Source organism: Ailuropoda melanoleuca, chromosome 3 (assembly GCF_002007445.2).
Source record: "Ailuropoda melanoleuca isolate Jingjing chromosome 3, ASM200744v2, whole genome shotgun sequence".
Lineage (NCBI taxonomy): Eukaryota > Metazoa > Chordata > Mammalia > Carnivora > Ursidae > Ailuropoda > Ailuropoda melanoleuca.
The window spans coordinates 108,596,585-108,617,253 of record NC_048220.1 but is presented as its reverse complement, the minus strand read 5'-3'; the positions used below and the strand labels follow the sequence as shown (position 1 = coordinate 108,617,253).

The 20,669-nt window shown below is 39.8% G+C and overlaps 1 protein-coding gene across 3 annotated transcripts in view; it reads right to left on the bottom strand.

The window, feature by feature from the left end:
- ARL15 (ADP ribosylation factor like GTPase 15) overlaps positions 1-20,669 on the bottom strand; it is a 431,154-nt gene that overhangs the window by 77,043 nt on the left and 333,442 nt on the right. The gene's annotated exons all lie outside the window — the stretch shown is intronic.

Sequence of the window (20,669 nt, the reverse complement as noted above, 5' to 3'; positions counted from 1 at the left end):
GAATTATTTGTTATACGATACTGAAATATTTATAGAAGAAATAGCATGATGTTTGGGACTGGCTTCAAAATAATCCACTGTGGGGTAGGAAAGTATGTGGGAGGACAGAGGAAAGGAGGCTAGGAGTTGTTGACTGTCGAGCCTGGGTGTTGGGTACATGGGGTTCATTGTACTGTTCTCTCTACTTTTGTCAAGGCCCGAAGTCTTCTTCATATATTATTTTAAAGTTAAAAAGAAAAAAGTGGAAACAAAAAGAAAACCAAACATCAAATTACCTCTTGGCTGGCAAATATAAATAATTAGATGAAGCACACTTCTCCCACACTAATGTCCCAGTGATTAATCACCTGAGCATACTGACAGGCTTTTTTCCCCCCCTAAAGAAACACAGCTCGCTTATTTTGGATCATACTTTCAATACCATGATTGTTGTGGTCATTTTAACTCGTTCCGCAGATGCACAGTATAGAATAGTAGAAAGTATACTGAACTGGGAGTCAGAAAACTCAAGTTCTCAAATCCCTGTTGTACTACTTTCCAACCACAGTACCCAGAACAAGTCATTTCATCTTTCTGAGACTAAGCACCAGTACCTCCTAAGCTTGTTTCACAAAGTGCTATGCAAATATGAGGTTGAACCAGAACACATTTCATCTTTAAATGTCAAAAACAGTTGAACTGTGGCAATCTCATAGGGGTCCAATCTGATATCAGTCATCATAATTATAATTTACTTCTTCTAAAGACGTTAGAACAAAGAATCAATGACAGATAACTTATCATAAATGAGAATTGGTTGTGTCCTCTAATACTGGGATTATACCGGTATTTCAGTGGCAAGGGGGTACGCAGGAATGAAACCTATGTGAAGGTGTGTATCTCCTTCTGAGCTGTGATCTATTGGAACTAATTTCAGTGACCGTTCCATGTGACCAGTTTTTCTTGTTATTTTCACTTTGTGATGGCCTGAAAATAGTTGAAGTAAAATATTTAGAAATATTAATTGCTTTTTACTTTATCACATTTAGCTTGTTTGTGCAACTGTGATGTTACTTGGAGAACATCTGTAGAAAAAGCATGTGTGCACTTAATAAATACTATTTACTAGTGATGAAAATGACAGTGATGGCTAAGGAACTGAAATTTACAAGCACACCCGAGTGCAAAAAACGAAGCAAAAAGGTCCAAGAGATAAACAGAACATGAAAATTCGTAATGAATATAAACTTGCTTTTGAAAATGTTAGTGTCAAAAAATACTCACGGAATTAAGTTAACTGATGTTAAATAATGTTTAAGTTTCTATGAGGTGGCATTTTTAAAAAAGGCATTATAAATTGAAAGAACATAGTCATTTATAATACGAATAAATAACTAAGGTATTTCTAAGATCTCTCCCTTCTGTGTTTGTGGGCAAATGATAAATTCTTGGCATTTTATACTGATTCTGGAATTTTAAGTTAGGCTTCAAATTTTCTGAATAAGCGATAGTTACTTTCCCAACGCCATAATCAAACCGCTTACTTTGAAACAAGCTATATAATTCTAAGGTTAAACAGAAAACACTTCCATTCCTCCAAAAAGCATCCCTTTAGGGGATTATTAATGGAAAAGAAGCATAGTTTAAAAGATATGGCTGGCAATAAAAGTTCAAAATGCATCTCACTGTCCAAATTTTAATAGCAAAAAACATATTCTGATAATTCCAAAGCTACTGAGACAATTCTTAAAAACAATCACAGCCTTGACACTGATAAAGCTGTACAAAAGACTCAATTTTTAACTATAAATCTCTTTGTAAATTTCCTATACTATTCAACTTTTAAATTAAAATCATGCATTCCTCTTTATGCTACGAGCTGGGGCTGAACTTTAGAGCCCCATTTTCAATACAAAATGCAAATATGTAGGGAAAATACCCTGTATATAAGAAATGAATTATATCTTCACTCCTTAGAAAGTTTGTTATTTTCCAGAATTGATAAAATTAGTTCAGAAGCCAGAGTCATTGGGTAATACAGAACTATTTGGTTTACATATTGAAGTTAACAGTTCGCAATCCATCACAAGTTATTTCAGCTGTCTTCCTGACAGGCATGACACTAATAGAAAGAAGAATTTAGTCTCTAAAATAGCTGGTCATTTCTTCGTTAATGATGAGATTGTTAGAAGGCATTTTTCAGATCAATCAGTAAAGTCATCTACTATCTTAACATAAAACTGAGTCATAATTATTTACATATTGTAACTCAGCTTTGTCCAAATACACATTCAAATATATACAACATATTTGGAGTAACAGAATTTGCGTCATTCCGTCTTTTGTGTCCCTCTCCCCCCTCACTGCCTCAGGGCTGCATCCATAGCAGAGTCTCAGGAACACCATGGGCAGCTTTTTGTTCACTTGCTCTCCGCCTTCCACATGCTGTTTCTTCCAGCTTCCATACTCTCCTGGGCCTCCTTCGGCCACGTCAGCTGCTCCTTCTCAGTCCTCTTTGCCAGGTTCTCCTCCTCTCACCTCTTCTGCTGTGATGCCCCAGGGCTTAGTCTTTGGGCCCCTTCTGTCCATCCTCACTTGCTCCCTTGGCTCCAACTGTCCACGTGGCCTCCCCACTGGATGGCTCACAGGTGTAGCCTACACTTGCATTTCTTAAGGCCCTCCCACTTCAGAAAATGACAACTTCAGTTTCTAGATGCTCAGGTCCTCAAAATCTCAAAGCCATCCTGATTCTTCTCTCTCTCAAAGCACATGTCTAATCCACGAGGAAATTCTGTTGGCTCTTCTTCCTTCAAAGTACCTTGATTGCTACCACCCTGGTCCACACCAACACAATTACTTCAATCTGGATTACTGCAACAGCCTCCTGACCAGTCTCCCTGCTTCTAGCCTTGTCCCTCTGTAGTCTACAGCAGCCAAAAAAGCCAGATTGTTAGTGTATATATAGTCAGCTCACATCACTCCTCTCAATGCTGCCAGTCCTCCAAAGCCTTCCCATATCAACGCGAACAGAAGCCAAAGCCCTCACATGTTCTGTGAAGCCCTGCTCCCCCTCTCTTTACCTCCCAGACATGCTCTCTTACCCTCCCCTGTCCACTCTTCCCAGCCATGGTGCCCTTGTTGATCTTCAAGCACTCCAGGCGCACCAGCACCTCACAGTTGGCAACTGACTCTCATCTTTCTTGTCTTTGTACAAGCGTCCCCTCAGCCCTCCAGCACTGAGATTCTTGTCTTTTCACCCTTCCTTGCTTGAACCATCTCCTTCTGACTTATGTGATATGTCATTTTTTAAAAGATTTTATTTATTTCAGAGAGAGAGAGAGAGAGAGTGTGTGTGTGCGTGTGCTTGAGAGAATGAGTGGGAAGAGGGGCAGAGGGAGAAGCGGACTCCCTGCAGAGCAGGGAGCCTGTTGCAGAACTTGATCCTGGGATGCTGGGATCATGACCTGAGCCAAAGGTGCACACTTGACTGACTGAGCCACCCAGGTGCCTGTGATATCTCATTTGATATAGGTTATTCATTGTTTACGAACTCACTGCCTGAACTAGAATACCAGCTCCATGAGGGCAAGGGGTTTTGCTGGTTTTGTGTATTGTTCACAGACTCCAAAAGTGTAGTGGTCACTCAGTAAATCTGTTGAATAAATGATCAAATGATACTTTTTTGGCATAGGAGAAGTTGGTACAAGTAGTCAAGGCCTTGTATACAAATAAAACTAGAGTTCCTGTTCCTTTGACTCTCCTTACCTCCTCCCAGTCTGGGGAACATGCCTTTGTCCCAGAGGAGACTTCCTCAGAAAGCATAACACCAGAGCTCAGAGATCTTGGAGGAATCTAGAAGCCAGGAGCAAATTAGTACACCTTTATCTCAGTCCATAGGACTGGCCTGTGTGGTCATTCTCGGAAACTGACTGAATGTAAATAACACTGCATAGTGGCTAGACTCATTTCCCAAGGAAACAAATTACACATGAACTTTTCAACTTACTTGTAAATTGGGTAAAGTCTGCCCTTTAGCAAAGTACTGTCAGGTGCCCGTCTCCTGACAAGTCACCTTAGACACATGTCATGGTTGGTCTGGTCAAAGTAAGTAGCAGCAAAATCAGCAGATTAGCAGTTATGTGGTTGTAAGTGCCTGGGATTGTCAATTAAGTCTCCTTTTCTTCTGCCTTAGGAAGAAAAATGATATTTTATGATGTTACTAGATAATTGGTATAATATATAAAACATGTCCTGCTCCTTTGAGAAATTTCTCCCATATATTAGATATAATAATAATTAACAAGGCTTGAATTTACGACCCTGCAATTAAGACCTGAGTTGAGATGGAGTTAGATGCTTAACTGAGCCACCCAGGTGCCCCTAGACATAAGTGATTTTTAAAGCAAACAAAAGTTCATGTTTTTTGCTTGGAAACAAGGTATCTGTGAGCAGATGTCAAAGAAGAGACAGCAGAGAAAACAGCAGCATTGTGAAGGGCGCTATAACAGGTACCAGACATATTAAGACCATCCTTTTGCCTAGACTTGTCCTAGCAGAATAAGTTACAATGTAACACTTTTTGTGCATTTGCTTATTCACTTATAAATTTGATCACCCAACAAATACTTGTTATGTGAATAAACATGACAGATATTGTTCTGATAATGAACAAAATAACGAACAAAATGCTATGTCTTTACGGACCTAAGTGTCCAGTTTAGTAATGGATTTCATGACTTAGTCTCTGCCTTTGTACACAGAATTTGAGGCAACTATAATTCTATAATCGGTGAAAGTCTGATTGGACCTGAGAGAGTTCTTCGCGATAACTGGGCATACACCCTAGATCTTGGAGAAAAAAAAGCTCTTTCTACCCTCTTTATTGAAATGAAGCCCTCCCTTATTTTCCTTCCATCTACGTGATGGGAATGAGCCATAAGACGACGAGTGGCAACTGTGAGGACAGTCATCTGGTTCTGCATACCTCAGAGAGGACAGAGGCAGAGGAGAAGTGAAGGAGGCATCAGGAGCCCTGGGGGTGTTGCCTGGCTTGGGGAAGGGAATTGCATGGGCCTGGTGCCCAAGAGGCAACATCCTCTACTCCAACCTGAAAACATAATTTTTTCCCTTCTTATTCCTACAGTGTCAGGTTTTCCTCCTTCCCACTCTAAGTATTTCCGTCTCCTTCTCTAACTTTTCTCCCATATGAATTCATCAGAGAAGAACAAGAAAGAAGGGAGGCAGCAATGCTGCCCAGGTGGCTTCCAATTTGCCTAGTCACTAAGAACAACTCCAGCCTCAGCCAGCTAGGGTTCGATCTAGTGACTGCCCATTGCTAGAAGCTCTTCATGAAAGCTTGCCTACAGAACACCTGCAAAGGTTCCTGCAGAAGTTCTCAAGGTTACCTTGTCCTTTAGGGGCACTCTAAATCTCTGGTTAGTGTCTGACGTGGTCATGATGCAGGGCTGTAAGAATAAGCATGCTAAGGACTATGAAATGCTCACTATCTGGTTCTGTTCCCTCCCATGGCAATATTTAGTGACTTTACAATTAATTCTGAAAAGAAGGACATTAGGGGCAACCAGGCTCACGAGGCATGGCAAAGAAAAGGGTCCTATTAACAAAGGGTTTAAAAATGGAAGGAATTAAAGGAAAAGTGTCCATGTAACGTCACTGGGGAAGTACGAAAGCCAGATGAGACGAAACTACCCACAGGCTTGCAGGTGGGTGGGTGAGTAGAACATGCTGACCTGGCCTAAGGCTGCTGATAGGTCTAGGAACATCAGTACAGCTGTTTGGCCAGAATCTCTGGCTCTGCACAGGTCATCTGGCTGTGTGGCTATAACAATAAAGATGGCAAAAGGGAAATTAAGAGGTTATACCTTTCTATCAAGGAAAGCTACCTATCATCACAGACACATGATTCCCTTTGGCATGAAAGATTCAGATGTCCCAGACCTAGCCTGGGTACCATCAATGTTCTGTTTATTAGAAAGAAAAGAATTAATTTCCTGATTCCTTTGCTCGCTCATCCATTAATAAACATTATTTGAACACTTCCACATCTCAGGTATGGGCCATATACAGGCAGCAGAAATACAAATAAGGCATAATGCCTGCACTGAGGGTCTACTGGGGTAGAATGGTGGAGACAGACAAAGCCAAGAGTAACAAAGAAGCGGGAGAGTGCATGTACCCCTGAGTTGCATCTAGTGTATGAGGGAGCATTTGCAAATGCTCCAAGAGCAGAGTGATGACATGACCCATTTAGGAAACTATATATCATAGGGCTGTCCCACATCATCAGACAGACTGGCCAGAAACAGGTGAGAAGAGGGCTGAGGGCCCTATGTGCTGTGCCACGGAATCTGAACTTTGATACTTACGGACGGGAGGAGCCATCTAACCATTTTAAGCAGATAACTGATCTGATCACATTTCCATATTGAGAAAAATGACTTGGGCAAATGTGGAGGGGACAAGACTAGCAAGCCAGCCCAAAGAATAAACTAGGTGATTGTCCCAAGTGACCAGTTGGCAGGCTGAAGTATCATTGGTCTAAATGGAACAAATAGGAAAAGAAAGGCATCCAAGAGCAGATGAGGTAAATTTTTGGCACGTTAAGCTTGACGTAGTGACGGCACTTTAGAAATGTCGGCATCTAGAAAGAAAGTTATACATGTAGGTAGAGAGCTGCAGGGAGATGCGTGTGGGAATCATCAGCCTGCAGGTGTTGCTCAATTAGAAAAAAGACTGACATCCCTGTTGTAGGTGATGGATTTCAGTAATGATCAACTTCGTGGATTTTTTCTTCTGGGAGTACTTACACTCAGCAGTGATTTGACTGAACTCTGGACTATAGTATTTCATTTGTTCGTTTGTTTGTTAATTAATTAATTAAGTAAGTAAGTAAGTAAGTAAGCTCTATGCCCTATGTGGGGCTTGAACTTACTACCCCAAGATCAAGTCTCACACTCTATCAACTGAGCCAGCCAGGTACCCCTCATTTGTTCTTATGTTTGTAACAAATACAAATGAATTACCAAGATATTTACAAGAGTTTTGGCATATTTTTATCTCCATATTACAACATGAATATTGGGAAATTTGAGATAGGCAAGGGAAATATCCAACTAATAGTAGTTGTTGTTAATTTGGCATAGGATTCTTTTGCATAGTGATTTTTTCCCACTTGGGAAACTAAAAGGCTGTCAGTAGTAACTTCACTTTGAAGGTTAATTCCTATTTAACCTGCAAGTTCTCCATCAAATCTGTGTCATGAATACCTGGTCTGAGCTTTTATGGAATATACATCAATATAACCTCAGACCTTGAGTCCACACAATTTTGCCAAAATAAACTAACCCAAATGATTGACCCTGCTGATAGAAGATATCATATTTTGAAAGACACCAGCACAAAATATAAGTATTTCAAACTCAAGTTTGTTGACGAAATTAGAGCAGAAAAGTCTTATCAAGTCTCTGGAAACAGGGTCTGAGAACAATGAATCTAAGTCAGGAGAATCTGGTTCTCTCTACCCAGGACTTCCACTGGTGCCCTGTGTGACCTTGGGCAAGGCTCTCCCATACCTCTCCCTCTCATTTTCTTCCTCCTATCACCATGTGGAATTTTTAAAAGTATTTTATGTTCTTTAGATGAAAGATACAAGGTACCACTTAAGTGGAAAGTCTGGGGCTTTTTCCTCAGAATAGGTGGAAAGACTCACTAGCACATAACCATCCTCTAGAGACAAAAACTTTATCTAGTGGTTTTTACTCCCCAGCTAACCCTTAAATCAACAAAGCCTAGGTCAAGAGTTCCCAAACGTATCAATGTGAAAAAGGCGGAGGGGGTAAAGAAACCTAGCGAACTATCAAATCTTATGAGTGATTAGCTGTTTAGTATCTATGACCTGAAAAATACAGAATGCTCAAAAGTTATTGCCATTCCAATTTAGGATTGCTTGCCAATGAATTTTTCTTTTTTTTGTGTGTGTGTGCTATTGACTTAGAAAAAAATTCAGATGTTACTTTTTCAGAGTAGTTTTAGGTTCACAACAAAACTGAGGGTAAGATACAGAGATTTCCCATATACCCACTATTCCCACACACATATAGTCTCATCCATTATCAACATCCCCCACCAGAGTGGTACGCTGGTTACAGTTGGTGAACCTACATCAACACATCCTAACCCAAGTCAAGGGGTTACATTAGACTCACTCTTGGTCTTGTATATTTTATTTAGATAAATGTATAATAATGTGTATTCATCACAATGGTATCATTCAGAGTATTTTCACTGCCCTAAAAATCCTATTCATCCCTCCTCTTTCCCCCTGATCTTTTTACTGTCTCCATAATTTTACCTCTCCAGAATGTCATATAGTTAGAAACAAACAGTATGTAGCCCTTTCAGATTGGCTTCTTTCACTGAGTAACAGGCGTTTAAGATTCCTCTTGTCTTTTCAAGGTTTGATATGTCATTTCTTTTTAACCCGAATAATACTCCATTATGTGGATGTACCACACAGTTCCTCCATTTACCTACTGAAGGACATCTTGGTTGCTTCCAGATTTTGAATTATGAATTAAGTGGCTATAAACATCCCTGTGCAGGTTTCTGTGTGCACATAAGTTTTCAACTTCTTTAGGTAAATACCGAAGGATTTTTGTATTCTGTACTCATACTTCACAGTTGTTAGATATGTTACAAGTACGTTTAGTTTTGTACGAAATCACCAAACCGTCCTCCAAAATGGCCATACCACTTTACATTCCCAGCAGCAATGAAGGAGAACTTCTGTTGTTCCATGCCTTGCCTTCATTAGGTGTTGTTAGTGTTCTGAATTTTGACCATTCTAATAGGTATGTAGAGATATTCTGTGGCTGTTTCATTTTGCATTTCCCTGATGACATATGATGTGCAGCATCTTCTCATATGGTATTTGCCATTTGTTTATCTTCCTTGGTGAGGTGTCTATTAAGATATTCGGCACATTTTTTTTATCAGACTGTTTTCTTACCGTTGAGTTTTAAGAGCGCTTTGTATAATTGGGATGACAGTCTTGTACCAAATGTGTCTTTTGCAAATATTTTCTCCCATGAATTTGTATTTTAATAATCACATGGTATTTACATACATTTGAAAAATAGTGGTGTAACATGGGAGACCTAATTTTCCTCAGCGACGGGCAACCACGTGGTTTGCAATAAGAATAAGAAACTCTTGACATTAAATCCAAACACCCTACCCTGGTGTCCTATAGACTGAAGATTGAAAATACCTCCTCAGTTTCACAAAACTTGGGCCTTCCTATTTTATCCAGCATTGCAGCAATCAAAAAACACCGCAGACAAGAGGAATGTGTAAGTCCGGTATTCGGACAGAAATTTCCATGCAAGAAAATAGATCCTATAGAGAGAAAGGAACAAGGTACCTCAAGATACAAATCATGTAGAAAGTGGACTGAGGCAGAAGCACAATGAACTGAGGTGAAGTTTCTATACTTTCCTCAAAGGGAATAAAAAGGTGTGTTTATATATCAAAAATTACCTTAAAGCACCTTAGAAACAGTAAGTCGTTAATCTCTGTAAGGGCACAATATTAATTTCCAGCATCACAGGGGCTTGGTTGTGGTAAGAGGTTTCCCCTCCCTATTAAGGGAATCAGGAATCGCACTTTCCTGTGGGGTCATGTCACTTCTTTACACTATGTGTCACTCAGTCCGGACTTTCAGAAAATCTACAACACCTAGAGGTGGGTTGTCCTGCTCTGTCAACAGAAGAAGAGAAAATGGATGATTACAAGTAACAGTTACCATTTATTGATCACTTCCAAGGAGCCAGGCATTGTTCCAGACCTTAGTATATATTACTGACAAGCCTCACAGTGCAACACACCTCATTTCATCTCCATTTTTAGCAGGGGAGCCTCTGAGAGCACAGAGAACTAAGGAGAATTCTGGTTGGCCCGATTCCAAAGCCCTCTCCCTCACTATACCAACGCTGCCTCCTAGGAAGTGATTTGCACATAAAACTGGAGAATTTTCCCCAGCGAGAGATGTTAAAATAATCTGTTCAGTACCCACCTGACAAGTCCACATCTGCATCCCAGTTTTAAGGCTTGATTCTAGTTTAACTGCTGTTTAGTACCTACAAGCTACCCCTTTGGGCACTAACATTTTCACTGGCTAACAAATACACAATTCCTAAATTATCCTATGTACTGCCTTTCCTTGTTTAACTTCTCTGACACTCATTTTGCAAAAAAAGAGAAAAAACAGACACGAAAACCATCCAAAGAGAAACTACATAAGCCACTTAAACTCAAGCTATGCTGTCTTCCATTTCTCCCCTTTTCCTAGTAGTATGAAAGCAATCTGCAGTCCCTTTTTAAAAATTATTTTTTAAATTTGTATTTAAAATCAATTAATTGACATATTATTAGTTTCAGAGGTAGAGCTCAGTGATTCATCAGTCTTCTAGTAATACCTAGTGGTCATTATAGCACATCCCTCAATAATGTCCATCACCCAGTTACCTCATCCCCCCCCCACCTCCCTCCAGCAACCCCCAGTTTGTTTCCTGAGATTAAGAGTGTCTCATGGTTGTCTCCCTCTCTGGCTTCATCTAGTTTTATTTTTCCCTCTCTTCCCCTATGATCCTCTGTTTTGTTTCTTTAATTCCACATATGAGTGAGATCGTATGATAACTGCCTCTCTCTGATTGACTTATTTCATTTAGCATAATACCCTCTAGTTCCATCCATGTCATTGCAAATGGTAAGATTTCATTTTTTTGATGGTTGAGTAGTATTCCATTGTATATATATATACCACATCTTCTTTATCCATTCATCTGTCAATGGACATCTGGGCTCTTTCCATAGTTTGCCTATTGTGGACATTACTGCTATAAACAATGGCACACAGACGCCCCTTCAGATCACTACATATGTATCCTTGGGGTAAATACCCAGTAGTGCAATTGCTGGGTGTTAGGTAGCTCGGTTTTCGACTTTTTGAGGAACTTCCATACTGTTTTCCAGAGTGGCTGCACCAGCTTGCATTCCCACCAACAGTGTAGGAGGGTACCCCTTTCTCTGCATCCTCGTCAACATTTGTCATTTCCTGACTTGTTCACTTTAGCCATTCTGACTGGTGTGAGGGGATATCTAATTGTGGTTTTGATTTGTATTTCACTGATGCTGAATAATGTTGAGCATTTTTTTCAAGTGTCTGTTGGCCATTTGGATGTCTTCTTTGCAGAAATATCTGTTCATGTCTTCTGCCTATTTCTTGATTAGATTGTTTGTTCCTTGGGTGTTGAGTTTGAGAAGTTCTTTACAGATTTGGAATACTAGCCCTTTATCTGATAAGACATTTGCAAATATCTTCTCACATTCTGTTGCTGTCTTTTGATTTTGTCCACTATTTCCTTTGCTGTGCAAAAGCTTTTTATCTTGATGAAGTCTCAGTAGTTCATTTTTGCCTTTGTTTCCCTTGCCTCTGGAGATGTGTTTAGCAAGAAGTTGCTGCCGCTGAGGTCACAGAGGTTACTCCTTTAGGATTTTGATGGATTCCTGTCTCACCTTTATGTCTTTCATCCATTTTGAGTCTATTTTTGTGTCTGGTGTAAAGAAATGATCCCATTTCATTCTTCTGCATGTGGCTATCCAATTTTCCCAACACCATTTGTTGAAGAGACTGTCTTTTCTCTATTGGATATTCTTTCCTGCTTTGTCGAAGATTAGTTAACCATAAAGTTGAGGGTCAATTTCTGGGTTCTCTATTCTGTTCCATTGCTCTACGGGTCTATTTTCATGCCAGTCCCCATACTGTCTTGATGACAGCTTTGTAACAGAGCTCAAAGTCTGGAATTGTGATGCCACCAGCGTTTCAACATTCCTTTGACTATTCAGGGTCTTTTCTGGCTCCATACAAATTTCAGGATTATTTGTTCCTGCTCTGTGAAAAAAGTTGCTGGTATTTTGATAGGAATTGCACTGAATGTATACATTGCTCTAGGCAGGACAGACATTTTCACAATATTTGTTCTTCCAATCCATAAGCATGGGATGTTTTTCCATTTCCATTTCTTTGATGAATGTTCTGTAGTTTTTTGAGTACAGATCCTTTGCCTCTTTGGTTAGGTTTATTCCTAGGTATATTACGGTTTTGGGTGCAATTGTAAACGGGATAGACTCCTTAATTTTTCTTTCTTCTGTCTCATTGTTAGTGTATAGAAATTCAACTGATTTCTGTGCATTGATTTTATATCCTGCCACTTTGCTGAATTCCTGTAGGAATTCTAACAATTTTGGGGTGGAATCTTTTGGGTTTTCCACATAGAGTAATATGTCTTCTGCAAAGAGTGACAGTCTGACTTCTTCTTTGCCGATCTGGATGCCTTTTATTTCTTTTTGTTGTCTGATTGCTGAGGCTAGGACTTCTTTTTTTTTTTTAATAATAATTTTTTATTATATTATGTTAGTCACCATACACTATATCCCTAGTTTTTGATGTAAAGTTTCATGATTCATTACTTGCGTATAACACCCAGTGCACCATACAATACATGCCTCCTTAATACCCGTCACTGGCCTATCCCATTCCCCCACACCCCCTCCCCTCTGAAGCCCTCAGTTTGTTTCCCAGAGTCCATAGTCTCTCATGGTTCATTCCCCCTTTTGTTTGTTTACCCCCCTCTTTCTTCTTCCCTTTCTTCTCCTACCGATCTTCCTACTTTTTATGTTCCATAAATGAGTGAAACCACATGATAATTGTCTTTCTCTGGTTGACTTATTTCCCTTAGCATTATCTCCTCCAGTCCCGTCCATGTTGCAGCAAATGTTGAGGACTCGTTCTGATAGCTGAGTAATATTCCATTGTATATATGGGCCACAACTTCTTAATCCAGTCATCTGTTGAAGGGCATCTCGGCTCCTTCCACGATTTAGCTATTGTGGACAATGCTGCTATGAACATTGGGGTGCATATGGCCCTTCTCTTTACTACATCTGTATCTTTGGGGTAAATACCCAGTAGTGCAATTGCTGGATCATAGGGTAGCTAAATTTTTAACTTTTTAAGGTACCTCCACACTGTTTTCCAGAGTGGCTGTACCAACTTGCATTCCCACCAACAATGTAGGAGGGATCCCCTTTCTCCACATCCTCTCCAACAATTGTTGTTTCTTGCNCCTGACTTGTCTATTTTTGCCATTCTAACTGGTGAAAGGTGGTATCTCAGTGTGGTTTTGATTTGAATTTCCCTGATGGCTAATGATTTTGAACATTTTTTCATGCGTCTGTTAGTGAGGATAGGACTTCTAGGACTATGTTGAAGAACAATGGTGAGAATGGACATCTCTGACATGTTCTTGACCTTGGGGAAAAGCTCTCAGTGAGAATGATACTTACTTGAGTTTTTCATAGATGGCTTTTATGATATTGAGGTATGTTCCCTCTATCCCTACACTGTGAAGAGTTTTAATCAAGAAAGGATGTTGTACTTTGCATTCTCTGCGTCTACTGAGAGGATCATATGATTTTTGTCCTTTATTAATGTAGTGTATCACGTTGATTGATTTGTGGATGTTGAACCACCCTTGCAGCCCAGTAGTAAATCCTCCTTGGTTGTGGTGAGTAATCCTTTTAATGTACTGTTGGATCCTGTTGGCTAGTATCTTGGTGAGAATTTTGGCATCCACGTTCATCAGGGATATTGGTCTGTAATTCTTTTTGATGGGGTCTTTGTCTGGTTGGGATCAAGGTAATGCTGGCCTCATAGAGTTTGGATGTGTTCCTTCCATTTCTATTTTTTGAAACAGTTTCAGAAAAGTAGGTATTAATTCTTCTTTAAATGTTTGATAGAATTCCCCTGGGAAGCCATGCAGACCTGGGCTCTTATTTGTTGGGAGATTTTTGATTACTGCTTCAATTTCATTGCTCGTTATGGGTCTGTTCAGGTTTTCTATTTCTTCCTGTTTCCATTTTAGTAGTTTATACGCTTCTAGGAATGCATCCATTTCTTTCAGATTGCCTGATTTGTTCCATATAGTGCTCATAATATGTTCTCATAATTGTTTAACTCTTCAGTGTTGGCTGTGATCTCTCCTCTTTCATTCATGATTTTATCTATTTGGGTCCTTTCTCTTTTCTTTTGATAAGTCTGGCCAGGGGTTTATCAATCTTATTAATTCTTTCAAAGAACCAGCTCCTGGTTTGGTTGATCTGTTCTACTGTTCTTTTGGTTTCTATTTCATTGATTTCTGCTCTGATCTTTATTATTTCTCTTCTCCTGCTGGGTTTAGGCTTTCTTTGCTGTTCTTTCTCCAGCTCCTCTAGGTGTAAGGTTAGGTTGTGTATTTGACACCTTTCTTGTTTCTTCAGAAAGGCTTGCATTGCTATATACTTTCCTCTTAGAACTGCCTTTGCTGCATCCCAAAGGTTTTGAACAGTTGTGCTTTCATTTTTACTTGTTTCTATGAATTTTAGTTCTTCTTTAATTTCCTGGTTGACCCATTCATTCTTTAGTACTGTCCTCTTTAGCCTCCGTGTATTTGAGTCCTTTCCAAATTTCCTCTTGTGATTGAGTTCCAGTTTCAAAGCACTGTGGTCCAAAAATATGCAGGCAATGATCCCAGTCTTTTGGTACCAGTTGAGACCTGATTTGTGACCCAGGATGTGATCTATTCTGGAGAATGTTCCATGTGCACTCGAGAAGAATGTACATTCTATTGCTTTAGGATGGAATGCTCTGAATTTATCTGTGAAGTCCATCTGGTCCAGTGTGTCATTCAAAGCCCTTGATTCCTTGTTGACCTTCTGCTTAGATGATCTGTCCATTGCAGTGAAGGGGGTGTTAAAGTCCCCTACTATTATTGTATTATTATCAATGTGTTTCTTTAATTTTGCTATTAATTGCTATTAATTGGCTGCTCTGTTAGGGGCACAAATATTTACAACTGTTAGATCTTCTTGTTGAATAGACCCTTTAGTTATGATATAGTGTCCTTCCTCAACTCTTATTACAGTCTTTGGTTTAAAATCTAATTTGTCTGATATAAGGATTGCCACCCCAGCTTTCTTTTGATGTCCATCAGCATGATATATGATTTCCACTACCTCACTTTCAATCTGGAGGTCTCTTTGGGTCTAAAATGAGTCTCTTGAAGACAGCATATTGATAGGTCTTGCTTTTTTATCCAACCTGCTACCCTGTGTCTTTTGATTGGGGCATTTAGCCCATTTATATTCAGAGTGACTACTGAAAGATATGAATTTGGTGCCATTGTATTACCTGTAAAGCCCCTGTTTCTGTATATTGTCTCTCTTCCTTTTTAGACTCTGTTACTTTTGGGCTCTCTCTTTGATTAAAGGATCCCTTTTTATATTTCTTGTAGGGCTGGTCTGGTGATTGCGAATTCTTTTAGTTTCTGCTTTTTCAGGAAAGTTTTTTGTTTTTGTTTTTGTTTTTAATCTCTCCTTCTACTTTGAATGACATCTTAGCTGGATAAAGTATTCTTGGCTGCATTGTTTTCTCATTTAGCACCCTGGATGTATCATGCCAATCCTTTCTGGTCGGCCAGGTCTCTGTGGTTAGGTCTGCTGCCAGTCTAATGTTTCTACCCTTGTAGGTTACAGCCCTCTTGTCCTTGTCTCTGAGATTTGCAAGTTCCACTCTTATATGTTGGGGTGTTGACCTATAGTTATTGATTTTGAGGGTGATTCTCTGCCTCCTGGACTTGGGTGCCTGCTTCCTTCCCCAGTTTAGGTAAGTTCTATGCTGTAATTTGTTCCAATATACCTTCTGTCCCCCCACCCTTCCTCTTGTGCTGGGATCCAAATTATTCTAATATTGCTTCACTTTATGGTATCACTTATCTCTCGAATTCTCCCCTCATGGTCCAGCTTTATCTTTTTCTCAGCTTCTTTATTTTCCATCATTTTGTCTTCTGTATCACTAATTCTCTCTTCTGCCTCATTTATCCTAGCAGTCACATCTTCCATTTTTAATTGCATCTCATTAATGGTCTTTTGATTTCAACTTGATTAGATTTTAGTTCTTTTATTTCTGCAGAAAGGGATTCTCTAGTGTCTTCTGTTATTTTTTCAAGCCCAGGTAGTATCTTCATAATCATTATTCTGAACTCTTGTTCTGATATCTTATTTCTGTCCATACTGATTAGGTTCCTGGCAGTTAGTACTGCCTCTTTTCTCTTTTTTGAGGTGAGTTTTTCTGTCCTGTCATTCTTGCAGAAAGTGGTTGCTTTTCTATTTGTAGAGTTGTAGCCATTTTCTTAGATTGCTGGCTGAGTTCATAGGTTTCAGAATGATTTGACAGCTATGTAGCTGAATTCCTGGGACCAGACGAAACTGAAGTCTCCAACTTCTCCACCATCTTGGACTATGCTCTCTTGCAGTCACTTTTTCAACTGGCATCTAAGCACTGCAAGCCATGTGCTAAGCACTTAATTCATATTACCTTTTTTATTCCTTATGATAAAGCTATTAAGTTATTGCTGGGTCTCCATTTCCTAGATGAGGAGACAGTTCTACAGTGGGGTTCAAATGGAGGTTCGCTGGACGCTTTAAGCCGTCGTTTTAAGCCCCAATTTTAAGCAGTATGCCATGATTCCCTGGAACACATTTTTTTCTTGTCAGAAGAGACTAATGGTTAAGATAAAGGAGCTAGATGCAGAGATAAAAGAATTTATCAGAATTTATTGGTCGACACCTGCTCAACTCCAAGTGTCTTCACTTGAATTCACTTTCAATACCACAGAATGAAGAATTTAAGGATTGGGAGTTATTCATAAAGCCTTCAAACTTAAGGGAGAAGCAGTAACAATGAACTAAGCCAACAGCTGTGGATCTCCAATCCTAAAACAAAGGTATGTTCTCTTCCAATGTTTAAGGAAAATAAAACTCCAAATCAGGGCACTGTATTGGCATCAAAATCACTTTCCCTGCTAACACACTGAAAGGCTTCCCTAAAAAGCAGCCTGCATCCTTGGCCAGAAGGAATGAATGAAAGGACTGAGCTACTTGCGGAAGTGGTCTAGACTCCAATGGACCTCAGCTCACAGCCCAGAGGTGACCCTTGCTGGGTGACAGTGGCAGAGGAGAATCTCGTAGACCAAGAACCTGAAGATGTAATGGCTGTATCCACAGGGGGGAAAAAATGTACCCCTATGGCTGGTCGTTGCATGAGGCTGAGAATGAGTGGAAATTCTACTGTCTGAATCTTTATGGGGCACACACACATTAGGACTCTGATAACACCGTCTCTAAGCAACAGATGCTCTGTGAGAAGTGGTCCATCTATTTCAGTACAATCTTGATGAAAATCATCACTCTGTACTCAGGACTCCTTCCTAGTTTGAAAACTCAAACAACATTAATTTGTCCTATGTATAAGAACTCTTGGAAGAAAAACAGAGTATTTTCAAAGCTAGGACCTTGGACTTATGCTATAGGAAAGAAGAAACTACTGGAGGTTCATCAGTTGGATGGAGTTTTGAAGGGGAATCCTGGAACCAGGGGAGCTGACAGGAGGTAAGGATATGTTGGAGGCAGCAGAAATAGAACAAGAGTTATCTCTACACTGGATGCTCTTAGGTTTTACCCACTGCTTCATATCCCCAGGTTTTTAATCACTCCTTTTTTTATTTTCATGGGACCAGATGGTCAGTGGGCAAAAAAGTTTTAATGAGCCAGGGCTATTTCACATACAGTCCTTAAGAGCTATGTTTGGGGGATATCTGAGGTATATGAGCGGGGTAAGAGCAAGAGTAGGATCCTCTGAAGAGAGGACCTCATTTTGTAGGACTGCTGGCAAGTATGGCCAAGCTATTACAAATGAAGGACTTAATGAAATAACTTCTAATTCGTCTCTACAGATAAAAATGCATCTTCCTGAGTTCTCAGTTTTACCTTCTGTTAACTGCCAGTTTTAAAATCGGTTGGCTCTTACTCTTTTCAGGATGGTACACCATGTGGAGGACAGTATTTCTTAAGATAAGAGACTTCTGTAAACATTTGGTAATTCAGTGTTGTTCATGCAATTTTTAATGTTCTTATAAGAGAAACTTCTAAACTAGCCTTGAGTTATCAGGGTGTCTTATTGTATTTAAGTATACTTTAAAAATAAATTATTTTTAAAAGATCATTTATCAACTCAACCTTCTGCACCTTCGAGGAATACAGATAACTCATTGTTTAGATCCACACTCCAAATTTATGTCTCAGATCTACAAAGAACTTCTGAATTTTCAGTCTGATGACTCTGGTCTCTGTAGCAGATGCAGGAAAGCTGCTTAAATCAGCATCTCAGAAATTTCCCTTTTGGGGGTGTGTCTTTCTCTCAAAAGAATGCCAGGATGTGTGTTCTGGTTCACTCCTTTTTCCTACAATGGCCCAATTTTGACAATTTGCATTTTATTTTGGACCAGGGCAACTGTAACTGTAAATTGGTCCTTCTTTAATCTGGGACTATCAGCAAATCATTTTTAATTGCCTTTAATTCCCCCTTTTAATGAGATATCTGCGTTCAGCAATGACTCAACCAATGTACTGCTGCAGGCTAAGGGGGGTGAATCACAGAAAATAGACGGAAGAGACCCATTAGGTAACCTCACACAGCTCCCTGCCAGATTCAGGATGATTCTCAACAATTAAACTTCTAGGACCAGTTCAGCACACTTTTTATTTGCCTCCAAGGATGGAATTGCTAACACTTGCACTATCAGTTGTTCTAGAATTCAGACAGCCCGAACTCCGACAGTTGTCCCCCTGCTGTTGCACTTAACACCCCCTTATCCTCACTGCTCTTCACCTCATTAGAAAACTTTGGGTCCGCCCAAACTACTGAAAGCCTCTGATGTGCACAAACTTTCCTTCCTGTCCGTTTGCAAGCACTCACATACTTGGAGAATGACTTCCTTGCATATCAAGGGGAAACTGAACTATACAGAAAAGAACTTCTGATACTTCTTACCACTTGCCATAAAAATTAGAAAAAGGACTCCTACCAAGGACTTCATTCTCAAAGGCTGCCTTTTATATGCTTTCCAGTTCTTTGTTCCATCTAAGTCTCTTCTTGCTGCTTTCCTCTGAACTGTCTCCAGCTGTTCCACATCTGGAATTGAGCTGCTCATACTGAACAAACTATCTTTGGTGTGGTCTTACTTGAGGAAGATCAACTCTGGGTCTTATTTTCCTCCATCCTCCTTACCCCGCTTTTTCCTTTTCCTTCTCTTTCTTGCTCATTCTGTAAACTCATCTTTGGACATTATGTTCCGGAGAACTGTCATTCAGGTTAGTGGCCTCAGGAATAATGGTAACGACAAAAAGCTCTTGTGAGAGCCCAGAGCCTATTTAAGTTCATATAGTGATGCCTTTTAGGATTTCTGTTTCCTACTTCTCTACAGTTAATATTATCATTATCAACAAACACCACCTCCACCTTTTTTTAAAGGTCAATATATTACCTTCTTTGTAATTAGTCCACATAGCTACCATGGGTTAACTGGCCTTTTTCCATCTCCAGCCAAATGCATTATTTTACCTACTTTCAGCTATGATTATTTACCTATGTATTAGTTTCTATTTCTTTTGCTTTGCAAAAGTTGGATTAATCTTCTTTCGATTTACCGAGAAAGCTTATTTAGACCTTTAGCCTAACCTGCCTAAACACTTATTTCTTCATTGTCAGACTGATTCTCGCAATCTTTGCAAGATCCAGAAATGGAAAGGACTGAATTCAAAGCTAGGCCACTTCCTTTGACCTTTAATTATGGCTACTCGTCCTGTCAATTTTCCCTCACACATGCAAATCCAGCTTCCTTTGTAGCAGGACCTGGATAGGGAAACCTCCTTTTAAATATAAGATGTTCTACTTATTTACGTAAAAAGCTCCCTATCTAAGTTACTGGCAAGACTAGAACAACTATGTAGTCAGATTTTAGCCCATCTGTTTATACAGGGTGTGGGTGACACGCAAATACCGCCCTCACAATACCAAGGGTGCTCCCAAGGCTGCATGAATCAACCCTCTCCCCCCCCTCCTCTAAGAACAGCAGGTCTTCCCCACATCCTCACTCCTACATCCACCCCCCCGGCCCCAATCTCTAATTAGGCTGGAGATCATTCTTTTTTATGGTATTTTCAAACATATACAAAACTAGAGTAATCGGTACAACTGACCCCCCATATACTCCACAAGATCAATCTTTAACATGTCATTCCCCGATCCAAAGAACCCCAGATTTCAATTTCTCTTCTTCAGAGATTCAAAGGCAGTCCCTGGTGTCTGTCATAGGAATTTTCCAGTGTGCCTTGGGGATGACCCCCAGCGTGACAAGTCTTTGGATCTCATCACCACTAATCCCCTGTAACCGCAGAACTAAGAGAACACATGTCCTCATCCAATTTGCCTGTGTTTTCTTTTTCCTCTCCCCTCATTTAAAATTCTGCCAGAAGTTCCAAATAAAAAGATTAGAATACCTACCCTCTTTCAAGCTCAACTCTAAAACAGTTATTTTTACCTTGATTTTTTTTTTTTTTTTTTGGCCTATGTTCTGGAATTCTTACAAGTGGTCATGACTTCAACTTCCAAATGGCTTGAGGCAAGCTTTGGAACAAACAAACAAACAAGATACTGCTAGGGAGAAAATGAAAAC